Here is a 22,552-nt window from a genome sequence, read left to right as displayed (position 1 = left end):
TCTCTTCCATCTGGTGGGGTAGGGTGGTGGTCACTGAGGTCCCTGCCTCTGGACCTGCAGGGGGTAGAGACCATGGTCCCTAGAGTAGGAGGGGCTGAGACACTCAGGAGAACGCGTGTTGTCTGAACGACCCTGGTTCAAAGGAAGAACCAGGGATTCGAGGCAGAACAAGGCTGCTCCCTCCCCGAGGTGGAGCATCAGGCACAGCTGCGCAGGTGAAATCCCACTGAAGTCTGCGGTGAAGTTCTCAGTGATCCTGGCGGCATCTGGATTTGAGCCATGACACACAAAGAGAGCACTCAATATGGTAGTTGACAGAATTAATAAAAGAGGATCATGTAGATAAAAACGCTGTGTGTTCACTGCGCTCAAAGGAAGTAGTCATATAATTTCCCTATCAAAACAATACCACTACAAGCACCACAGACCTACCCTAACATAAGCCCCTACTTAGCAGCCTGATCAGAAACATTAAAATTTGCTTGAAAATAGACAAATTCTAGCTCAGATCCTGAAATGCAACACTCAATACATTCCAAGTAATGGAACATCCACTAACACATTAGCAATTAAGTAATAGTTCACAATTAGTGAAAAGATGAAAACTGCTGTACCCTTGCTGTGCCAATGGGGTTATTTGTAGTCGGTTGCTTGCATCAAAATGACATGTTACAGAAAGATGAAGGGAGCCTGTCACAGCCCATTTGAAAAGTCACTTCTTCTAGACAAGGCTGTCTGCTTTCATCCCTCTTTGTGTTATCAGCTGAACTGCTGCCACCAGGTATTCAAGGAATTTCAGAGGGAAGGAGGAGAGCACAATATTTCCTTGTCACCATGACAGATTTGACAGACCATTTGGGCAATGCATCTAGCATCCTGTCATACAAATTGAAATCTTTGGAAAACCAACAGGCTTTAAGAACAATATTCAGCCTACTCGAGGCTGGGGCATTAGGTTACGACTAGATCTCTCCTTTGCTCATGAATGACTCACCTTCATCCTTTATATGTGTTCAGAGAACTGGGGGTTGGGATAGATCTGCAACATTCGACCTGGCTTGGTAAATAAAGTACCCACATCCATTCTCCTTTGTTGCCATATACATGCATCCAAGGGAACAGGTTTTCTCTGCTAAAGATGGAGCTACTCCTCAGGCTGCTGTACATCTCAGAGACAATTAATTTTGTTCGCCAAGGCTATTGTATGTGCGGCGTGTGGTCATCGGGCACAGTGTTAGGAGAGATCCTGGGCTTCACCAAAGGGGCAGGCTTGGCACTGGTGTCTGGAGGTGAGACAAAGAGGAACGCCGGCTGCCATGCCAAGTGATGTGGGCACCCTTCCTTTGGGGTGCTGGCACCCAACCAGCAACCTAGCAAGATCTTTGAAGTATCAAGCTGCTGACGGTGCCATTTAAGATCAGTAAACAGGCATTGTATTTAAACCGTGGTTAGGGAAGGATCCTTGCCGCTTGGGAAAGGAGCTGTTATCAAGCCAGAGTTTGGGCAGCAGGAGACCACAAAGGACCGCCTTGCTTCCTGCAGAGTGGCCATGCAGCCAAAGTCCCACTGCTCTTTCCGGATTAAATACCTGAGCCGTCTCCCTGTCGCACAAACCAGAGCCCTTTTTTGTAACTACATGTCACCAGCTGACATTTTCCCGTAACATCTAAAATATTACCCCTCCATTCACATGCTCCAAATGGAAATGGCAATGGAAAGTATTGCTGAGCACAGCGCTATGATTTCTACCCTGCGTCATGAAGCCAGTGACACACTGGTATGAACAAGCTTGCTCTTAAATACAATTTGTATATCCTTTTGTAAAATCCTCCCATGTGTTTTGGGATTGAAGTTATACATGAACAAGACTGAAAATACAATCTTATCTATTGTCTTCCCTCTGTTTTAATGACCTCTCACCATCCGACCGCTTGCTGTTTCTCAGTAGTACAGCACAGTGTGTCAGACATGTACAAACTTTGGCCTTCTGCACTTCAATGACATCCTGAGTAAACTCATAGGACCCTCTAAACATACTCTGACTTTGAAAATACCCCAGGCAAACACATCAGTAAACAAGTAAAGGCACAGTTCTCAGTTCTCATGAGTTAATTCTTCATCTCTTCCGCTGACTATTCCTAAGGCACAGCTTGCAAACACTCCTAACCCTGTCATACTCTGCCCATTTTTATTTTCAAGTCGGAAAAGTGCACACTCCCCAGAAGAGAGCGTTTCCATGTCAACTTCAAGCTTACAAATTTCATCCATCTTTCCGTCACTTTGCCCAAAGGAGTGATACTTTAGAGAGGGCAAAATGTCTTCTCACCAACTTGGAAAACTGAGAGCTCATTTTTCCCAATATTTTCCTCATACAGTTTATCTTTTGGGGAAAGATTAATTATGGACAACTTGTTGAAACCTTTTTCTTGGCCATTACTAGGATGTGTGCAAAGACTTGTATTGCAATATCTCACCTTAAAGTGGCTAGGTGTAGCTAACCATATTTCTAGGCTCCCATTAAGAACAAAGGAGACCTCCGTCTTCTTTCAAGAACTTGTTCTCCTCTATGTAGAGGGAACAACATTACTTTCCCCTGGCTGTTTTGGAGGAGGACTGGATAGCACAGGGCTTGTTTGTTTGTTTGTTTGGTATACAGGATCGGGTTTTCTGCTGATTTCAAAGAAGGTACTCAACCTTGCACGATCAAGCTTGCCGGGCTGTACCTGCTCAGGCCCTTTATGCTGTGCTGTCCAAGGATTCAAACCAGAGACTTTCCCAGAGATCAGTGGCGTTACAAGGAGGAAGCAGAAGATGAAACACTGTGTCTACGTGACTCCTTGATAAGAGGATTAATTTAAAACCATACGCTTTGCTCATTTAACTTCTTTTTGGTGAGGAAACATAAAACACCACTATAATTGTACTTTGGCCTGTGGGAATAATATCCCAGAAATAACATCTCTACTTAAATTCTAGCAGCTTAAGATCTCTGCTGTGCTGCTTCTTTCACTGCGAGACCTATAATTAGCCATCCATTATGGCATCGAGCAGTAATCCTGAGGAAGCCCATGTTTTCCCCCCGAGCGCTGTATCCCACACATGCCAGTGAGCAGGTAGGCAATACTCTGCTGTTCCCCATCCTGCTCGACCCAGGGGGTCGGAGACCCTCCCCGGGGCACCTCGCAGGGCTCTTCAGCAGGGACGCCCCATGGGACACTTCACCATTCTCAGGTGTCTTGTGCTGTGTCTGACATTATGAACACTGGGATTGCGGCACTCTGAGTCCTAGAGCTACGGTGGTGCAATTTGGGCTGCTTTGCCCCTTTCTTTTTGCTTTGGGGTGAGGAAAGAAAGTAGCTTTCCATTTAGGAAGGATGGGAAGCCACTAAGCTAGGCGCTCCTTTCCTCTGAGAGAGGAGAACTTCCTCAGCCCTTGGTCCAAGCACGGCTGCTTCAAGGATGGAAATGGCTCACTGGGGCCGCTCCGGTCTGTCCATCTGTGCCTCCGGGACAGCTAACGCTTTCCCGACACGACCGGAGGGGATGCTTTCAGGCAGCTGTACTGGTCAAACTCAAGACTGAGTTCAGATGGGGTGAAACCGCACATGCGAGGAAGAGCTGGCTAAAGGTGTTTTCCCATGGTTTTGGGAAAGATTTTACCTTCCCTTAAAATAAATAAGTAATTTTCTCAGGTAAAGTACCATAAACATATAAGTTGTTTCACTTAGCAAATCCTACATTTGAATTGTTTTGTATTTTCCAAAGACTCTTCCCAGTTTTATTGTCTAAAAGTGTTTTCCAATTTAGAATTGAATTTATAAATGGTTTCAGTTGCTTGGAAACTGTGTTGGCAGGGTTTGTGTGCACATGTGAACAAACTACTGGCTGAAAAAACTGCCCCTTTCTAACTCTAATTTTTTTTGACGTTAATGCAAACTCCTCTGGGAAAGTGGTTTGAGGGCTCAGTGGTGGTGGACATGGGGCTGGTGAGACTGGTCCTCATCTCCACACACGTAGGGCACCAAGAGCAACATCCAGACGGTACTCAAATGTGCCAGACTTCATCCCTCGTACAACTTCCTCTAAACTACCGGCCAGCCTGACCTTGTATTTAGAAAAGACATTGCATCCTTGGCGTGACAGCTCTGCTCTGACTTATGATGGCAGTTACCAAGAACGTGGGCTCTCCAAGGCTCGGCAGCATCAGGAACACTGTTCCAAGACAGCTTTTGTGTTATACCCTCTAGCTTCGAGTGCAAGGTAAAGTAAACAATGTTTTTTACAAACACTTCGTTACTACAGATCAATGCAACCACACACTCAATTTTCCCAGAGTTAATGGAATGGGGACAAAGAGGGCTTCTATAAAGTACTGGAAATTTGAGGTCAAGGGCATGAAGGCATGCAGGAGGTGTAATTCTCTGTTAGACTTTTAAATGTGATTATTCCTAACACACAATACTGTATGTTGATCCTCACCAGCCTACTACCACTGGAAGAGACGAATCTGTGACCTAGCTCAGATGCAGATATACTTTAACTTCACTTTGTCATGTGTCTTTAATAAAGAAATGGATACAGAGAGAAGCAAGTTTTGACTAAAGAAGCGGTCAAGTTTTTCTGAAATTCCCGGTGATCTCCATGCTAACACTGAGTTGAAGGTTTGGACAAAGTTTTAGATTAAATCTCTAGTCACTGCAATAGGTCAGGCTTGAAAAAAACATTTTGCGTTATCAGTTAGGTGCAAGTTCTTTATCTAGCAGTCATAGTATGTGTTGAAGAAAATCTCACATTACTTGTTCAGTAATGTCACAGGCCCGATCTTGTTCCAGGTTTCTCTGGAAACACAAGGGTAAGCTGCACAAAGCATAGGAAATTTATAATAATAATTTTTTAAAAATGGAGTGATCTCACTTTTTGGATGTTCAGTGGTTTTGGAGCTAGAACTCAAAAACATCCCTCCTTTAATCTTGTCCCTTAGACAGTTTTTTGGTGTTCTGTTCTAGCTGTGATTCTCTTAAAGTTTATTAAGAGCTAATAATCAGTTCATATTTATGTTATTAAAGTGTCTACATAATTTTGAAACCCTACTGCAGTGTTGTAAAGTGATTGCATTTATATTCAAGTTAGGAATCCACTATATACAGTAGCAGGCATAAAAGTTGTGGTGACTGGCGGAGCTGGGAACCACCACAGGAGCAAGAAAGAAGAAATGCATGATGTATGTAGGGAAAACAGAAGTCATCTGATGACCAGGTAGATGATCAGGAGCTTTCTGGAGCTGTTTGCTAAGCAATTCGTGTAGTTGCTGGACCTGTCTAGGGCTCACCACAGCTGCCCACGCACAGGTGCCTGGTGCCATCTGAAATGTCCTATGGCACCCTGCCTGACCCCAGTGTGTCACTCCAAAAGACTGTAGGTCCCCCCTGGGTCCTGTGTCAGACTTGCCAGCCTCACATGGACATCTTACCTAGCACATCTTAAATGGCAACAGCCACAGATAGGCAGGCAAATGAATACAGCTCTTCAGAAGGATCTTTTACTCATTTAAAATCACAGGCAGAAAGAAAGCAACATTGAAAGATCTCATCCTAAAGACCACATGAAAGCAACATGCAGAGCGATTTTCTGATTTCAGGTTATGATGGTAGTCGGGGAAAGAAAACAGATAAAAACTTCCAGTGGCTGGTGCCCACACAGTTACTTATTTCTACACGAAAATACTATCTTTCTGACTTACTTCATACTTTTGCAGGTCACCAGAGAAAATAATCACATCATGTAAAGAAGCGCCATACAGAGTTAAACTAGCTTTGTTTTTATGTATAAACTGAGCGTATGCGTGGGGATTATATGGTATAATAAATAAAAGTAATCAAAGACACCATTTCTCTGACTTTAAAGCAGGTCTGCATTTTGAGAGCAGGATAAAAAACCTGGGGCCTCACAGAGTAGATCTGTTGGGTAAAAGGGGACAAGCTGGAGGAGCAAAGACAAACCAAAACTGCCTTGTTTTCCTGAACAAACGGAGCCTGTTAAGTGTGAGCACGGTGACCATAGTTTCTTAGACCTCTCCAACTCTTCCTGAAAACATCCTTATCAAAACTTTTCGTGACAACAGCTGAGATTAACGTGCAAGTTGCAAGGGGCAGAAAGAAGCTATGGAGCAAAACTGTCATTACATGGGCAACCTCAACTGTGCACTGACCAACGCCGTGATCGGAGTGCACTGAGTGAAATCTTCAGGTGGCCCCATGTTCCATCATTTCGTTTTGAATGAAATCTACAGTATGTTCACGCTGTTTCTCCTTCCCTTCTTAACAGAAATTAACAACCTTGAACACCCTCTTAAACCGCACTGTTTGGCAACTATTTTACAGTGTAGGCAAACATTTGAGTTTAGTGTTAAATATGCTGGGTGTTGTACAGTACACAAATAAAGACTGTCTCTTCCTCAAAGATCTTGCAGTCTGAAAGATAAGAAGATGAAAGAGTGCCTGGGAAGATGAGTAACAGGGGGGACCGCGGAAGGGGTTTACCTCAGTTGAAACATAAAAACCTGGAAATCACTCAAAGAACATACAGATTTTGGTACTGAAAATGTGGATTTTTTTAAGTATAACAGTTTTGCGTTTAAGAAGAAAAGGTGAAGCGGTTGACATTTGCTTGTGCCAGGTTTTGTTAGGACTTAGGTAATGCATTGCTGGTAATGCTCCCGACATCCCCGAGGTGGCCACCGTGCCACCCTGCTGCAGCCAGTCCCTGCCCAAAGGCAAACGCTCTCGCTCAAACCGCTGGCCCTGCTCTGAGGGAAACACTTGCGCATCAGCATCCTGACGTCCCGTAAACAACTTGTTGGGTTTTGACCTTGAAAGGGATTAGAAGGAGAGCTTTAGAGGCCAGATGTCTCCTGTATATGGTGGATATGGTGGAAGACTTTTCATTTAAATACATGACACTGTTAGACCTTTTTTGGCTTGCATATACTTAGGAAAGTTATGAGTCACAAAGTAAATAGAAATAAATATGATGCAATCAGCGTGCGCAACTTTCCATGATTCAGTTTTGCAAACCATTTTCCAGACTGAACGCATCTATCTTCGGACATCAAGCACGGGTTAAAGGCAAGGACCCCCCTGGTCAGAAAGGCACCAGACCGCTCTCTCCCTGGGAAGAAGCAGCTGGGGCGCAGGCCTTGCACCCCTTGCTCATATTTGCCTCTGAGTTTCTAGAAGCACAGTTTATTCTTACTGGAGACAGAGGGACTTGGCATCAGGTAGCACAAACTTTTCTAGGGTACAGCTATGGTGTGGTGGACATCCCTGGGTCGCAACTTCTTCATATGTCCCCTCCTAGGTGACACTTGCATCCCACAAAGATTAATTCCTCGTTCACTCTTAACGTGGTGTAGTACACATCAGATGGTGCCTCTGTTGGTTTTGGGATCGCACCAGGGTAGCTTGTTTCTCAAACAATGTTTGAGATCAGACTTATCCCAGATCACACGGATGACAGATCTGACCTTGCCTTAGCAATGCCAGAACAGTTCTGATGCTAACAGGAATGACGTAGCTGCAGCTTCTCTTTGCAAAGCATTAGCAAAATGCCACATGCATATGAAATGAGTGATCCCTGGCATAATAAAGTCGTGCACCAGTTGTTTGTATGTAAAGGCAAAGCGTGCAGTTGTTTTGTGGATCCGAGTGACACACTTGGAGCCATCCGTGTTTTGATTTCAGGCCAGTGAAAACCAGATTTTCCTTTTGCTAGAGTAGCTGAAAGGTTGGTGGAGCGGGAAGCAGCTAATGCCAAGGTAAAACTATGCACGTTTCTTGTCATATGTCTTCAAGTGATACATTCCAGAGTTGTTCTTTATTTAATCATCCAGAGATAAATAAGCTGCTACTTATTACAAACTAATTATTTTTTTAAGCAGCGCAGCTAAAAGATAATCTGTGCTACAGAATTCCTAGTGGCAAAACATCCAGGATTTTTTACATGTAAAATCATGAAACTGCTGTGATGCTTTTGAAGTTTTAAACACACACACGCATTTGCTTGAAAACGACTATGCAAGCAATAAACACTCGTGTTTGGGTTCGGTCCTTCAAGGAGCAACACCGGTAGTCCTGCACTTAACTTCATGGGCTCAGTCCTCGCAAGTCTGACCTAGCTGATGATAACATTTTTGAACAGTGTGTTTATCTCTCTATGCAATTAAAAAAAAAATAACTATCTGTGGTTTTAGTATTGATTAGTCTCCTCACCAAAAATTATGTTCAAAGCTAGAGCACTAAAGAGTTGTATGCAGGAAAGAGGCTTAACAAAGCCACTTTGAAGGGAAAAAGCCCAACACAATGCCTTTTTCTTTTGCTTCTCTAATTGCTGCAGATGTTGTATAGTCGCACCTATGAAAACTTAAATATTATGTCTCTGTAACATTTTTGATCTTCATTAATTATAGCTCAGAAAAGCTTACAAAAAGCAGCCTGCCTCTTTAATACAAATAAGATTAATTGCATGGTTGTTCAGAAAATGAACCACCAGTAGTTAAACAAAAAATGTTTGTCTTTAAGCAGCCCTTGGATGATTTTTTTTTTTTTTAAACTGTTACAGGAAGTGAAGAGGCTGCCAAATTACCATGCCCGTGAGCCCCACTCTCATTATCAGCCTAAACGAACGCACACACCCCGCCACTTTCATCCTCTTCCAGGTCCAAGAAAAAGAAAAAGGAGGCATAAAAAAAACCCTCCCCTTCCACACAAAGAGGTGTCTCTGAAGTCTGGAATGCACCCTGGCTGTTTGAAGACAAGATTTATACCTGACACCCTCCTTTAAGCTCATTGTTGAGACTCGCCTGCCTTCAAATCAACCGCAGACTGGCTGCTGCAGGTACTTCATCTTACAACGACCACATCATCTAAGATAAATGCACCAGGAATTGCTATCACTTTGAGGTGGAAAAAAAAAAAAAGGAAAAAAAGAAAAAAAAAAAGAAAAATCAACCCCCTGATGCAGGTAGTGGGTGGAGAGACAAACAGACGGGCAGGAAGGAGTGTGTGGGGGTGTGCCCAGGGAAGGGGCTGGCGATGGCCTGGCCAAGAGTCTGCGGCACGGGGGGCAAGCATGAAATGGGTTTGGCCACCTCCGCGGGCACCTGCGTTTCCGCACAGCCTCCCCTTGCCTTCGGCAGCCAGGCTGCGGGACCAGGCGCCGGGCAGGATGCCTAAGCCACCGCCACTGCCAGGGAAGCAGCAGCAGCGAAGGACTGAAGCTGCTTGTGAAAGACTGAAAGGAGGTTTTTGACTTGGTGGGCGACGACGAGGTCTGCGGCATCAGCTCATGTCGTGCCCGTGTTTCCCGAGGCAAGCCTGGTTTCCTCATTTTAGGCATACCCATCCTCTCCCTAAGCAAGACACTTTTGTTCAGCCTCTTAAATTCCTCTTGGGAGAAAACCCTTGGTAGGAAGGACTTACTTAATTTTACACTGAACCCATCTGATGGGAGGCAAAGTCACAGAGCACCGAGATATGTGAAGTGAATGGTGGGAGGGAAAGAAGTGTCCTGACACTGATACACCACTGACTATCCCAGAGCTCAGGCTGCTGAAACTCTAGCATTAGCAGGTGTTGCACTAATTACCAAAGGCTTTGAAGTAACACGGCCAGAAAATGTCTGTCATAAAGAGAGAATAACACCCAGCAATTTGCAAAGATATTTATTGTCTGTATCATCATATCGCTCAAAGGCCCAATAAAAGTTGGGGCATAAGGATGCCATTCGTGGTGCAGAACCAGTTAAGGAACATTTTCCATGGTGAAGAATTACCATGGCATTTGGAATAACGCTTCATTAATCCATGGCAGTCAAAAACATTTGCGAGGAGATATTCTGAAGTTATACTGATAGAGAAAAGGAGGCAGAAAAATGACCGTATAGGTGATTAATATAAGTCAGAGAAACTTGCCCTTCTCGAGAATTTCACAATGTCTATCTTTGATCCTGGGACCAGAAAGCAATATGGGATTAGCAACAAAGCTAAGCATCCTTAAGGGCTGTTCTAGCATCACAGACTGGCCCTACCATTGAGGAAGACCATCAGCATGTTCCCAATTTAGCCCAGCAGAAAACTCTAGATTTGGGTTTCTGATTCTCCTTTTTCAAGTAGTTCATAGCCAGGCCTTTATGGGGCTTCTTCCAAAATTTCTGGGCTCAGAGGGATGTTTGGGATGTTGAGATCTGGGAAAAAAGAGCTGGTTTAATCCATTTCAGTTAGAGCGCACTTTCTATATTTAGGATTTTAAATTATGTTTTATTAAGAATGCAAATTATGAGCATTTCTAGGACTCCAGGTACTTGCATGTCCCAGCTAGCACATAAACCTCGTGCCATTACAAATCTGAATAAAGCAGGTTAAGTTTGCAGCAGATTTAAAATAGGGCAAAAGGGAGGGCGGGAAAACAGCCTATACGACGTGTTCAACATCTGCCCACTAGGATGGGAGGAGAAACATCTACACTTGAACTGAAGTGAACTGATACAATTGCCTGTGAAGCTGCAGCATCAATCTCAGCTTGGCCACAGGTATCCTGTTCTGTTTTCATATTTGAAAGATTTACCATTTATACTTTTTTTTTCTTTTTCTGTGGGGTGTTTTGTTGTTTGGGTTTTTTTTTTTGTTTTTTTTTTCTTTTTTTTTTCCTTGGGGGATGATGTCTTCTATTTGGTGCCAGCAGGAGGTTCTCAGAGAAATCAGTTTCATCAACCCATGACCACTGTATTGAAAAATGGAGCATGGCTCCACGGCAGCAATCACAGGAATCTGTTGCGGACACTTAGCCTGGAGCCTCCATAATTTCCGACACTGAGCATCTGAGGAAATAGCATTCAGTATTTCATTCTGACATTTCAGCTCTTGACAGTGTGCTACAGAACGTTGCTTGAACCCAAAGTCAAATGCAATAAATGGACCACAGCTTTGCAAAAAAACGAAGCGTAAGCAAGGCCAGTTCAGCTTGCCCTATCTCACAGGGAGCTGCAAGAGAGGGAAACAGAAATACGTGGCTCTAGGCGGTCGCTCCATCGCTGCCTGCCTGTTAAAAATAACTTGCAATTTTCAAGAAGCATTTACAGGCACCGTCAGGGCCTCCTGGCCTAATGAGGGCACCAGCAACGAATCAGGCAGCAAAAGCCCTGGATTTCCCAGCAATTCCTTCTCCAGCCCCCAGACAGATGCCACCTTTCTCCCCATCCTCCAAACTGTTTGCTATTTTTGTCCCCATTCAGTCCCTCATATTAATTCAGCTTCTTCCTCAACATGCACACTTTGTGGTGCCGATGACTCCTTCTCTTTAGCTCTGCATTACCCCCCTCGCTGCCTTTCCTCACTCCGCTCCAGCTGGAGCAGCGCATCAGTGGAAAGCAGCTGGTACCCCTTCCCCCTGCCCTCACCCCGTGATGTTCCCACAGCTACTGCTCACGTCCTCGCTCTTCTCCATACACCTGGGAGCCTAAACAGGACTGGAGCATCCTTTCCTCCGACCCTCACGTGCGCTGCAATCCTGACCCTCTGCTCTACCCGCTCCCTTCACGCAGCCGTTCCCCATAGCCGTTCAGCTCCTCCATAAATCGAAGGTGGCAAAGACAAGCCGGGCACGTGCTGCCTCCCCATCAGAACAATCCCACCTGGAGCAAAATCCCAGGCAACCCACCTTCGCCTGCTTGGGGCCCGTCGCCACTGGGGCAACGTGGCATCGTGCGTCACCATCCTCTGCCTGCAAAGGGGTGGGTAACCTCAAGATCAGCTTGCAAAGTGAAATGTCACAACACAGCCATGTTTATGACTTGTGAGGGCGGCGAGAAGGGCCCCTTCCTGCCTCCTGGCACACCTGCTCCTCCCCAAGAGTCCTCTCCCTCCTGCCTGGTCCAGACAGTCCCTCGGAGTCCCCCAGGCCCTGGTGTCTGGAGTAGCTCTCAGAAGGCGGCTTAGCCTGACTAAATGCATTGCCCTGTGTAAGTGGTGCAAAACCCACACTTGGCGCTGCGGCGATGTATTCTATAGCAAAACCCTATCACAGAAAATGATTTATTTCCATGACTGTTTACTTGAAGTAAGTAAAGGGTTATAGAAACAGCATTTCTGGAAGATAACAACCACCAAGTGCACAACAGCAACTGAGGAACTACATTTCTTTTACAGCTTGTCTAAAATGTCACGCTGCACAGAGACCTGGGGGCATGTTTTAGTGATGTGCTTTAAATGGTGAACAGCGAAAGCTAATTCTTCTCCAAAAAAGGATGCAAGCAGGAAACTTGTTTAAAGGACAAAGGTTTCGATGGAGAGCAAGTGCTTGTGTTCACATGTGCGCTCAGGTTGCTTTCAGAGTCTTTTTTTGGCTGTCTTGGCTCTACCTTCTAAGACATCTCCAAAAACTCATGTACACGCCTAAGTGCCAAATGTGTATCCTGCATCTCAACTTCGACAGCAAGTGACAGTTAATTAAAACCATGCATCACTGAGAGCTCGTCCTTTCATGATAAATGGTGGTATTGACAGATGAGTTATTTTTACATTATGCTTAATTACGTCAAAGCTCGACCCACCAGTGTGCAACAGAAAGGGTAGCATTTTTGTTTGTCGCTAATAAGCTGTGTTTGTTACTTTTCTTCTGAACTATTAGCATGCAGTGAAAAGTGCCCCAAACCCACATACATTATAAGTCAATTAAAACCGTTTCATTTTTGTTGTCATGTCATGACATAGTGGGTATACAAATGTGTAAAAAAAAAAAAGGCGTAAGACCGCCCTGTCTCTTGGCACCTCATAGTGATGCAAGTTTAAAGTCTTAAGAAACTAATGACTGAATTTGCCTGTTTGCATGGAGCCAGTTCTGTACACTTTGCTTGCTCAGACTGTTACATATATAAAGTTCCTCACCTGAATCCCTGAGGTCCTGTTTACCTCCTGCACATATATTCTTCTTGTAGGAAGAAGCCAAAGCTGTACACAGAGCTACAAAATGGCTCTCCCTAATTTACGTGCCTAATAAAACAAACTTCTACAAAAGGGAATAAATTTAGTCTTCAAAACATAAAGACCAGATCGTGCTGCCCCTGCACGCGGAGCCGCATCAGCAGCCGAAATCGGTGGGCCTACTCAGAGAAAAGTGTATTAGCGCAGTTAGCAGTCTCCTAAATAAAAACCAAAGAGTCTACAATAAAAGCGGTTTTTTGAAGTCTGCCTTCAGTGTTCAGAAAATATTATAGTTCCTGTAGATGATTTTTACTTCAAAGCCAGTCAAAAGCCTGGAAATGGAAAACCACAGATGACCACGTTCATACCACCTATTACCCCTTCACTGAAGTTTGCCCCTGCAGCATCTTGCTCCTAAATCTCCACTGTGCTCCCTACTTGCACTCTGAATAGCTATTCTTGGACAGATAAAAAAGCATTGCTACTCTTCATAGTAAGCACTAAAGGCTTGCATATGGGGTATGGTTAGCACATTTCGGAGGAGTATACGGTTTCCACAGATCAATTTATTAGTGGAGTAGTATGACACACTGAGAGAAATGGGACGACATCAAATACTCCCTCTGTTTAATTTGGAACAGGGAGCTGAACTTCGAACTCCTGTCTCTCAAGAGAGTGCCAAAACCACGGGGTTATTGGATATTTGCAGGAGGACTTTTTTTTTTTAAAGTATTTCCCCCAGTTTCGGCTGGATTCCAAAGCAAATGGTGCTTGTGTGGCCATGATGTAATTTCCCACCCGCTCTCCTTCACTTACCTGTCCACTCCCCAGCCCCTCTCCCAGCAGTCCTGCCCAGTGGGATGGCACAGGGAGGAGCCCAGTCCCCGCAGGTTTCATGGTGCAGGTGGCTGGGCCAGGGCGCCCGATATGCTCCAGCGTGGGAGGAGGCTGCCCTGTGAGCCACCGACAAATGCACATGGCAGCAAGGTCTTTGCAAATGTCCCAGTGGGGAGAGCGTCGGCTGGAGCTGGTGGCAGTCAGCCACCAAGATACCGACCCATCAGAAATCAACCTTCGCCCATGCTGGTGCTCCTGGAGCTACTTGCCTCTTGGCCATCCCTGATCTAAACTAGCCAGGGCTAATCTCTAGCACATTTTTCCCAAGAAAGGTCCGTGCTTAGCAGGGATCAGGCCAGATTCACAACAGGAGCAGTGCCATGATGGACTCGGTGCTCCCTGGAAGCCACAAGATGTAGCAGCATCCTTGCTAGAGCCAGAGCCTGGGGAGAGCAAGACGCCTCAAAACAGAGATCCTCAAAGCCAGCAGAAATGCCTTGACCATTACCCTGACAAGGCTTAGCAACCTGGCAAGGCTTTGTCGTTCAGTCCTCCAGGCTCCCCCCCAAAATCCAGCCTACAGAATGCCTCCTACGGGCCACTTCTCTTTCACAGAACACAGCACTAGCACTGCTCCATCTCTTTAGCCTTAATAACACTGTCATCCATGGGGATGTGCAAAGCCATACTCCTCTACCTGCCTGCAGAAAGCATCCTCCTTTGTCTGAATATCAGTTTGGAAATCTTCCCCCTTGGTGGCTGGGGGCGGGCTCGGTGGGCTCACCAGAGAGGGGACAGCCCCAAGCCACTGGCCGGGCAGCGCGGCTGCAGGCGCTCCCTCGCAGGGCTGCCCGCCTCCCTCCTGTTGATGCTTTTCTGCTTTGCATGAGACAGTTTTTTTCTCTTTTTCACTCAGACACGTGACTCCCAAACCTAGTGATTGGGGCACCACCTGGGACAGGCTCTGGAAACTGAGCTCCAGTTCTTACTCTGACAAAAAAATTTAAATACCTTATATTGAGTATTCCCCAGAGCCCCTAGCTCCACACACCCTAGCAAGTACCCTAGCCACCAGGCAGCAGCATTATTTTTCTTTTGCTCTCCAAATAGTCACTTATGCCTAGGAAATTGTAACAGTTGAAAAAAAAAAAAAAAGAGGGATGGACAGAAACCTCTTCCAGAACTCACAAGACCGGAGCTGCGGGCACTGTTGTGGGAGAAACAGCAAAAGTCTCCCCAGGCTGAGGAGCACGTCGAGTCCAGATCTCCCACCTGCGTTCCCTAAGCATGGACTAAATGTACAAGTGCATCCATTCTCATCGGCAGGACTTAGATGTGGTGTGTGAGTCTGTTTATCCAGCACAGGCCAGGCCAGGCCAGGTAAAGCATGTCCAGAAGCACACGTCCAGGCATGCAAGGAACTCAGTGGATGCTAACGTGGGTGTTAAGGAATGTAGGTACCTCTGTTGTGAAGGGGCAGGTGAGCAAGGTTTCTTAGGATCTAATTTTTAGGTGTGTGAAGTGACAGGTCTGCTAGACACCCAAGTTCCTCTGCGGGATTAAGTCCATGAAGATGATCCAACAGAAAGTATCTGCTGCCACCTCAGAGTGCTCCTGAATCAAAGATTCAGAGAATGCCTGCTATTCTATGCACTTTTCACACACCCATCGCTAATTGCTCTTCTGTGATTAAGGAAAAGTGTTTCATCTGTACGTACAAAAAAGGGTAAAATCTCCAGATGAAAATTATTATGAAGTTAAACACAACTGTTTATGAACTTTAATCTGTTCTGCAGAAATGGACGTGTTTATGAAGCTAAGCAAAGGTATGCATGCAACACTTGTTAAATTAATCCAGCTAGCATCGGTAATGATAGGGAAAATACCACAGATAGCAGCTTTGCTTCTGTATGTATTTCTGGGGAACTCGAGCTCTAAGCACTGCCTTTGCACTTGGCTTTGCAAGGGAAAAAGCAGATGCCTTTCTTTCATTCATTTTGATTAAACTAATACAGTTTTGGCAGCTCATGCAGCAATTGTACCTTTTCTTTAAATTTTCGTCCGGACACAGGCAACAGGCAACAGCAAATAAAAGCACTACATCGTCAGTTTGCTAAAAGAAATGGCAAAAACACCCATGACATCAGGACTGAGGGAGCATCTCAAGTATTTTCACTCAAGTCTTTCCACCAAACTTGTTTTAAAAGGGGTGAACAGAAAGTTCTGAAGGAACAAAACAAATTCAGACACCACACTTCCCTCTCATTTTCTTTGCTTCTGTGTTTTAGAATTCCAGAAGAAAAAGCCATGCCCACATACAAAAAATTACTTATTTTAGGTGCTAAACACATTATATCATTCCACGGCTTTTTTTCTTTTCGTTACGTATTTTCTAAGAAATAACTTTGCCACACTTCTTATGTGCATCTCTGAAATTCTTCAGGGATGCTTGTATAATTAAGAAAAACGTACTGAATTAATAAGCCAGAGTACTTTGGAAAGGCATTAAAATAACGTAAGTGAGAGGCACACCCAAGGCTGTGCTGCGGGTGAGCAACGCGTGGAGTTGAGCTCGACTACACGGTTTTGCTGAAAGCAAGCATTGCCTTCCAAAGCAGACGGTGGCTCTACCAGCTGTAAGCCCAAAGCCCATCACTTCGCAGTCGCAGACGCGTTCGCTGAGGCCGTACAAAGCCTTTTGAGCCGCTACAAACCACAACAAGTTCAAAACCTGACTCATGTCTAGAACTTCGACGCGCTTGCTGTTGCCGGCTTAGTCATTGCCAGCAGCCCTACATGCATCTGCTAATCCTGCGGTATCCTCAGCACCATTCCCTCCTGTGGGAAAGCCCTGGTTAGTCAGCCTCGCAGAAAGGCAGGGTATTGTGATATTTCTCTTACCATTGTGCTGCTTTGTTCTTCTTGCATTCCCATCTTAATGACGGCGCGCGAGCTGTTGGCCTTCCACACTTTCTTTGTGCCTATGTAAATTCAGTGTTTGATGCTGAAGAGGCGGAGACGATTTCTAAGTCAAGGGGCAGGTGTGAGCGAGAGGAGCGACCCAACAGCCAAACTATTTGAAAAAGAAACCTTTAATGTCTCATCAGCTCGGTGCTTGAAAAAAAAAAAGCCTTCATAACTTGCCTTGAAAACTGGAAAAACAGGGTGTCTAGCTATAATTTAAGACATTAATAACAAGAAGATATTGCAGTTCCCTGACATATTTTGACTTTCGCACAGCGAAATGCTATCTTAAAGCCAGGTCTGATTTTTAATACATGAAACACAGTCAGTGACAAAGAAATCACAGAAAGGTTGATTTGTTTCTCATTCACTAGTCAAAATTTCAACGTATTTGGAGAAAACAGCGCAGGCTAAATTTTAGAGCGCACCTGAAAAAATTGTTCTTTCACTTTGTTGAACAGAAATACTGATGAGTGTTTTGGCATGATCAGAAATTTGAGCATACATACAGTACTGCAACAACTTTACAAGGCTGACCATGGTCTTCAGAGGTATTCAGTGGCTACCACGAGCACCCCTAGAACCGCACCCTCGGGATGTGACACCCCGATTAACAAACTAAGTTTCAGCAAAAACTATTTTTCACCCGCAACTGATGAGTATGCACTTCTTCAGTCTGGATGTCTCCTTTCCAGCACATAAAACACAACAAAGCACGAACAAATACACTTTGCCATGAGGGAACAGAGGGCAATATGAACCAGCTGAATTCCCACATTTTATTTTTATTTCCCTGGCTCAGAAAAGACTTCCAAGCATGGAGTTAAAGTTTAAGAACGTGAGTAGCTTACTTGCCTTCTGTGGGACTACTTGCCAATTTGGAGTTGTGGTTGTGCTTATAAGCTCTGCCACGTAAGTCACAATATACAGAAAACAGTCATATACAGCCTCCTCTGCACAAACATCTTTACATTCATCATGGAAATCTCAACAAGAAACCAAAAGTCAAATTTCCTATTGGACTTCTTCCTTCTGCTGAAATAATCAACTTTCTACATGGTTGTCTCATCTAGAAAATTTTCATGGTGCTAGTAGATCGATGGGCAAATGCAAGCATCCTGCTCCTTGCGCCTTCAAAGCTATCACGTAAAGATAACAGTGTTTTCTTTTAATCTTTTTTTCATTACTGAATATTATGCTTACAACAATCCTGCTTTGCTACAGATGGTTTCCTGTTGTTTCTGCCAAATGTGAAATAGCTATAAAACTTGAAAAGGTTTTGATGCTGTCACTGCATGAAAAATTGCATCTACGAGCGAAAATTAAACATGAGCCTTAGCCTTTAATTGCTTTAATCTTACTTAGGGAGTGAACTTTTTTACCCCCACCCCCAACTCAAAGCTTCCGATAACATGACCCGAAGGGAAAAATATAGCTATGTATTTTAGTCAGGTATAAAGCCTTCATTAACAAAAACAAAAAAGAGGAAGGGGAAGTAGATAATTCTCATGTCCAGACCAACCAAACAGCCACCAACTTCAGCTAACAAGAGCAGTGCCTTTGGCTCAGCTTCATAAAATATGTAAAGTCATTTCTGTTAGAAGACAGTGAAGTTCCTGTTTTCAGTGCTATAATAAGGAAATCTGTCATCTTAGCAGATAAATTACTAGAAAATGGCTTGCGTACTCCCAAGGGGACAGAGCCTTTGCTCCTTGCGTGGCCAAACCTCAGTGAACTCAGTGACAGAGTTACTTGAACGCAGAAGGAGTGTTAAGAAGTCCTTCAAAGAAAAATTGAGTTTTATACATTTCTCATATTATGCGGCAAACTGTTGATGCTCTCTATAGGCATAAATTGTATGGGAGAAGGGCTAGAGAAAAGGTATTTTACCAGCAAAGGCATGGGACAGTGCGTGCCTTACAAGTGGAGCATCAGTGAACGAGTGAGCTGCACAGACTCTCTCAAATTTCTGCCAGTATTTGACTGGCACCACATCAACATACTCATTTTCTAGAAAAAACATCCAGCTTTTAACCACATCCTTCTACCAACAAGGTAAAGCTGTTCTCGCTGCCATGGATCTGCCCGTACAAGCACTGAGGGTAGAGGCAAAGAGAGAAAAATATTAGAAATCGCTCTGTCATTTTGAGTGCATTTGTCTGTCTGTTGCCTTACATAGAAGGCCTGGTATCTTAGCGCTCTGCAGCACAAGAAACAAGTGCTCTGTATTACACTGGAGATTTGGCGAGCACCCATTGCCGCAGGAAGAAAGCATACAATTGTAGTCTCACTTGACCAAGACATCAGACCTCAGCTTCTCAGCTGCTCAGACCTCTGTTGTTCATTCCTGGGGATGGATCCGGTATCCATTTGCTGCAAGAAGAGATTCACTCTTGGTGGAAAGAGAAGCTGGTGGGATTTTTGTTTGCTTTAACCTGTGCTTTTTTTCCCTACTCTGGAGGCTGGGATTTAAAAGCTGAGACAGAGGTGACATTGTGGGCAGGAGTGAGTGGAAAAAGTGTACACTCATCAAACTGCAACCAAATGTCTCATCTACATGTGGACGTGCCTCTCCCATGTGCTGTACCCCTGTGGGCACCCTTCATTGCCTCCTCAAAGTGCTCCTGGTGTTTCCCCATCCAGAGATACTCGCACCAGAGATATCTGCTTGTTTGTTTAGTCTGACTTCCACCTAAGCTAAATTAAAAACAACCTTATACAAGCTCTGGGAGACTTGCACCGCACAGCTATGGACAAATCCCTGTAGTTGAGCCCAGATGTGGCTCTTGGTTCATTGTAAAGATCTCCGTGTTGGGGGGAGCAGGGGTTGCTTGGAACACGTGTGGTGGACCTGCCGGACCTGCCCCCTCCTCTGAGTGACCCTGCACAGTGTCCGACTTTGACGTCTATGAAAACCAGTGGCTCCTTGCTTGGGCCAGGAAAGCATTTATGGACAAGAACCTTTTATTTCTCTTTTGTAGCGTAGTCTGTGTACATCTGGACCTTGGATGAAAATCAGAAATGGGCATGCAGGTCCCATTCCAATAGCTGCTGATGTTACTGGAGAGTCTCCTGTTGGCTTCACTGGGAAGTGGATCAAGCCCCTGTCTGTTTGTTTATTTATTTATTTATTCATTTATTACCAATCTTGTCATTTGGTCTCCAGCTGAATTATTTGCACCTTTCACATCCAATTAAATACCACAAACTGCTAGTGCTGGATTTTTCTCACAACCGGTTAGAAACCATGATAGAAAACATAACCCTGTCACATCAGAGACGTTCTTCATATACCGTACTGCATTTGCATCTAGGTTTCCTTGTTGCTAGCCAATGCCATCTGTTATCTGTTTTGGTCTGCTTATGAGAACTGGTAATTTTTGAAAATTGAGAGCAAGGAAAGAACAATGCTTTTTTCCTTTGTATTTTACATCCCAAAGAAACCAACTGGATCTACACATGCACACAAAAATATACCCCTCCAATTGCCAGTATGTTAGCACATGCTTTTTCTGTATGGAAAATTTAAAGAGACAAGGCTCATCATGGGGAAGTATTTGAACGTAATGAAATAAATCTGCGCCCCACAGTGCTTTGGATACTCGGTTCTGCTTTTGTCTCTCTTGGAGGGTGCTGACACTCAGACTTGGTGATGGATTAAATGGTGACAGCTGAGATAGTTACTGCCCTCAGCTGCGCGCCCTGCCCCTCTCTTGGAAATTACTGCCCTCCTGCAGCCGGCACGACTGAACGCTTCGCGAATCCGGTTTCAGACTGCCAGACTTCACGTGGATCCGCCAGCCCATAAACTCCCGTGGCTTGGAGGTGAGCCGGCGAGCCATTGAGCCATACCCGCTGTGCAGGTGGGAAAGACTCAGAAAGAAAGGGGGCGGCCAGTTGAAGGGGGTGCCGCTTCGCTCGCCTGCCCTGTCACGGGCCACTGGACGAGCGGCAGCCCACTGATCGCTCTCCTCTATTTTGGGAAATACAAATGCGTCTTACTCGGGGGACCCATTGTCACCCACTGAGAGAAGAAATGGCAGAATTTCAAGTGACAAAAAGAGAACACATCCCCAGCCTTTTCTTGGGGCTTTTTTGGGTTTGGGATTTATTTTGGTTTTTTGTTGTTTTTTAATTGGATTTTTTCTTTTGTAACTCCCTTCAGGGACAGTGTTAAACTGTGCTCAGCACTGACTAGACTCTGTTCCTTTGAGGTCTATCACAAAATTTTTTGTTGACTCCGATATGAAGAGAAACTTAACTTTAGGATGGTAATTTCAAACTCCTTTATGTTATAAGTGGTAAACTCAAGTCCCCTGTTTGAGGATGCCGCCTGTTTCATAGTTCCTAATTATGCAGGCTGTAAACCAGCACTAGGTAGTTTAACAGATTCTGCCATTTTAGCCTTTGATCTCATCTCTTCCTCATATTTTTGCAGTTCCAGCTTTTCTCTTCCAAGATGTGTGATCTGGACGCACAGGGTCTTTTCGTCTTCTTCTTTTCAGTGACAGAAACCAGTTTCTATAAAGCCTCAATTTATCAGCTATTAGTATACAGATCTCTTTCCCTCCCCAGTCCTTCCCCCAAGCATTGGAGTGTGTATACAGTTGTGAGAGAAAAATGGAGCATGTCACAGGAATGCATCCTTCTAGCCTGGATAATTATAAATATCTAATCCTGAACTATTAAAATGGTTCTTGCTTAAAATGAAAAGAAAAACCCTGACACTCAATCTGCAAATAATTGTATGCTGCTTAAATGGCACTTCAGTAGTTTTTCTTTGTGATATATTTGAAGGAAGAGATGGATGCACTGTCAGAACTACAAGCGCTCTCAGTACTCGGCCATATGTTTCTGCTTTGGTCCCCAGCCTGTTACATTGCTCAACAGAGGATAAAGGCTGGTCTAACAGCGCTTCATATACAACACAGCCTTCAGGGGAGGTGGGGAAAAAGTGAATCTTTCCAGGGTTCCTTCTTACCAACGGGCTGGCTTGGACTTGGATTCAGCCAAGTTTTGCAGCACCATGACCTGGCCATAAAGCCTAATGATCCAGAGGCTTATTAACGCAGTCTGCAGGAGATATACATCCATCAGCATTTGCACAGCGGAGACAAAGACAGTGAGAAACGAGAGCTCATATGTCTTTCTATGCCAGGCTCCAGTAGGGAACCAAACATCTCATTGAAGATTAGTTGGGAAGGGCTGGATGCTGGAACTTTGCAACTAGGTTGATCTTGGCCCTTAAGATCAAAAGGGTCGCAGGTCTATCAATATTTCAGGATGCCACAAGCATAGTCAAGCTTTATGAACTCTTTATAAACCAGCGTTATAAACTCTTGCTTTTCCTCACCACCTCCCCAGTGGCCATTGACCATACCCAAATGACATTCCCAAAACACAGTTTACCCCGCATGTGCTTAATATCAGAGCAGGCCCCTAGATAGTCAGTTCGTCAAGATCCTCGTAGCCTCATGTGCACAGCAAGTCAGGCAAGGGTCAGCTGAGATACCACCAACTGCTAGAGAGGTTTCTTGTGGGGCAGGGAATGGGGCAACATCAACCTCCTGAAAAAGCCTTTCTGCTATAAAACTGACACAGCTCTGGCAGTCCCTTCTGCCACACAAAATCTCACCAGCCCTCCCCTCCCAAAAAGGAAATGAGCAGAACTTAAGGCACCAAATCCAAAAAAAGCTCAGCTCCGCAGAACTGAGTCTGAAAAAGAATAAATGCCAGAAACTATATGAAATCCACCAGGGACTTTGCTATAGATTTTGC

This window comes from Chroicocephalus ridibundus, chromosome 1, assembly GCF_963924245.1.
Source record: "Chroicocephalus ridibundus chromosome 1, bChrRid1.1, whole genome shotgun sequence".
In the NCBI taxonomy this organism is placed as follows: Eukaryota; Metazoa; Chordata; class Aves; order Charadriiformes; family Laridae; genus Chroicocephalus; species Chroicocephalus ridibundus.
The sequence above is the reverse complement of the archived record's forward strand: the minus strand, read 5'-3'. Positions refer to the sequence as shown.